The sequence below is a fragment of the Papio anubis genome, chromosome 18, assembly GCF_008728515.1.
Source record: "Papio anubis isolate 15944 chromosome 18, Panubis1.0, whole genome shotgun sequence".
Lineage (NCBI taxonomy): Eukaryota > Metazoa > Chordata > Mammalia > Primates > Cercopithecidae > Papio > Papio anubis.
In genome coordinates, this window is record NC_044993.1 from 44,982,091 (window position 1) to 44,985,563 (window position 3,473).

A 3,473-nucleotide genomic window follows, 5' to 3' on the forward strand; every position below is an offset into this window, starting at 1 on the left:
CCTCCCAAGGTGCTGGGATTACAGGTATGAGCCACTGCACCCAGCCATGACATGACTCTTAATTCTCGTTCCAACTTTATGTGGTAGGTACTAGTATTATTTCCATTTTACCATTTCCATTTCGTCTTTCAGAAGAAGAAACTGAAAGACAGAGAGATATGTAACTTGCCCAAGATCTCACAGCTACAATCCTGGACAGAACCTACATTCACAGCAAGGCCCTCTGATGGAATTCATTCAAAGATGTTTGCCCCAGAGTCCTATCCACTCACAGAAGCTAACCTTTCAAATATAACACAATGCTTGTAGCCCTTCTATCTTTCACTGTACAAGGAAACTCAAAATTATTTTGAAAAGATAATTTATTGACAGCGTTATAAGCTAAATGGAAAATAAGAATTAAACATTAAATTTCTGCCAACCACGGTGGCTCATGCCTATAAGCCCAGCACTTTGGGAAGCTGAGGTGGGCAGATCACTTGAGCCCAGGAGTCTGAGACCAGACTAGGCAGCATAAAAAAACCCTGTCTCTACAAAAATAAAATACAAAAATTAGCTAGCCATGGTGGCACACGCCTGTGGTGCCAACTACTATGGAGGCTGAGGCAGATCGCTTGAACCCTGGAAGTTGAGGCTGTAGTGAGACTGTGGTGTGATCGCACCACTGCACTCTCTGGGTGACAGAGAACCTGTCTTTAAAAAAAAAAATTAAATTTATTCAACTACTTCTCTGTAATGCCCTCCAATATATACCAGTATATTCTTTAATCTCAAGAGCTTTGGGAGGCCAAGGTAGGAGGATCGCTTGAGGCCAGGAGTTCGAGACCAGCCTGGTTAACACAGTGAGATCCCATCTCTACAGAAAATTTTAAAAGTTAGCCAGGCATGGTGGTGCATGCCTATAGTCCCAGCTACTTGGGAGGCTGAGGCAAGAGGATCACTTGAGCCCAGGAGTTTGAGGCTGCGGTGGAGCTATTATCGTACCACTGCACTCCAGCCTGGGTGACAGAGGAAGACCCTGTCTCATTCATTCTTAGATAGATAGATAGATAGATGGAATAAAAAATAAATCTTAACCCTAAGGATGAAGAAGAGTTTGGCCTACAATGTCCTGCAGTTTGGGCCCTAACTCCCTAGCAGCCCTTTCCCCACGCCCCTCGTGCTCTAGAATTCTGCTGCACTGGCCTTTGTTGGATGTTAGGTACCATGCTCCCTCCCCACTCAGGATGGGCTGCTCCTTCTTTCCAGAAAATTATTTTCCCATCATAATCAAATTAACTCTTACTCTAGATCTCAGCTAAATACACACTTCCTCAAAAAAAAAGTTTCCCAACTGGCCTCAGTGGCTTATGCCTATAATCCTAGCATTTTGGGAAACCGAGGCGGGAGGCCTGGGCAACACGGAGAGACCCCATCTTAAATTTTTCTTAAAAAGTTTCCCTTGGCCGGGCATAGTGGCTCATGCCTGTAATCCCAGCATTTTGGGAGGCGAGGTGGGCAAATGAGTTGAGGCTGGGAGTTCAAGACCAGCCTGGCCAACATGGCAAAAACCCCATCTCTACTAAAAATACAAAAATTAGCTGGGTGTGGTGGTGCAGGCTTGTAATCCCAGCTACTCGGGAGGGTGAGGCAGGTGAATCACTTGAACCCGGGAGGCGGAGGTTGTAGTGAGCCAAGACTGCGCCACTGCACTCCAGCCTGGGTGACAGAGGGAGACTCTGTCTCAAAAAAAAAAAAAAAAGTTTCCCTTGATTCCATTGATTAGTTCAATTCTCCTTCTAAAAGCCCTCATATTAAATAGCATATACCCCCTACAGCAATTGAAGTAGTGCCAACTTTGCATTTATTTGTATGATTTGATCAATATCCTTCCCTAATATAAGTTCCAGAAGACCAAGACCCATGTTTGTTTTTGCTCACTATCCCAATGAGCACATAATAGGTAGCAACAGATATTTGTAGAAGAAACTGGCAAACCATTGGTAAAAAAAGATAACAGAGTCAATGACAAAATCAAGCGATTTTCTTGCCTCGGCCTCCTAGGTAGCTGGGATTATGGGCACACCAGACCCACGCCCAGCTAATTTTTGTATTTATTTTTAGTAGAGATGGGGTTTCACCATGTTGGCCAGGCTGGTCTTGAACTCCTGACCTCAAGTGATCCACCTGCCTCGGCCTCCCAAAGTGCTGGAATTACAGGTGTGAGCCACCACGCCCAGCCCGAGGATCACTTTTGAGGCCAGGAGTTTGACAGCAGCCTGGGGAAAATAGGGAGGCCCTATCTCTATTTAAATAAATATGTTTTTAAAGAGTACTTAGTCTTCAAACCTTGTTTTATTTTTGTCCGCTATTCAAACCAGTACCTGAATTTAGACAACGTTACAGAAATGTTGTGACTAGGCCATTTGTATTTTGAAACCCGAAATTTAAAAAAAAGAAAAGAAGTGTTCATTTCAGTCTGAGAGAGACTGTGTTAGTGTGAGACAAGGCGAAGTGGGGTAGAAGGGCCTTCCAGGGTTAAGTCCACGAGGAAGGTGACAGTTTGGGAGAATCTGAAGTTTCAAGTAAGGAGTTGTCGTTGGGATCAAACTGTGCAGGTCCAAGAATGCCAGGCTAAGAAACCAGGATATTTTATTTTCTGATAAAAAGAGGACGCTTTGTTGGCAAATTTATGCTTTGAAATGAATATGCTGCGCTAGATGGGAAGGAGAAGAAGAGAAATGCAAAGAAGAAAAGGTGAGTTCAAGGACAGAAACACTCCCTCTTTGGACTCCCCCCAATTTCATGGACTCTCCCTCCCCAAAAACACACAGGAACTTCCCGCCTTGTTTCCGTGTTTTGTGACATCATTGCAATCCCTTGATTTTTTTCATCCCTCGAATTCCTTAGCATCCTTCAAAAGTAATGTTCCTGCAGTCTCGCAGAAGGCCGAAGGATGGATAATTTCTAGTTCAGGCCAGGGACACTCAGAAGAGAGAGAGAAAAAAAAAAAAGAGAGAGAACAACAACAACAACAACAAAAACCCAAGCAGCTTCACAGGGCCTCATCTGGTCCAATTTCTTCTCATGATGCATTCATTCACTTATAAATATCTTTTAAGAACCTACTATGTGTTGGGTAGATCTAGGGATAAAATCAGGGTTAAAAATACAGTCGCCGGCCTCACAGCAAAAAAGGCACCTAAGGCCCAGAGAGGGCCACTGACTTGCCCAAAGTCAAACAGCTAAAACTTCTGTGGACGAACCGCGTCTCCAACACAACTAGCGGAGGCCCACGTCGCCTGCGGCCCAGCTGCAGAATGCTACAAAGCAACGGGGCCCGGCCGGTGCCGGGGTGTCGGAAGCGGTGCGTAGTCCAGTAAGAGCAACCGTCAGTTTCCTAACTAAGCTGGGGACTCCCGCGCGGCGCCTGTTCGTGAATGATGTCCCTCCGCAGCCGCCGTAGCCCAGCCGGAAGTGCCACCTGCCACGTC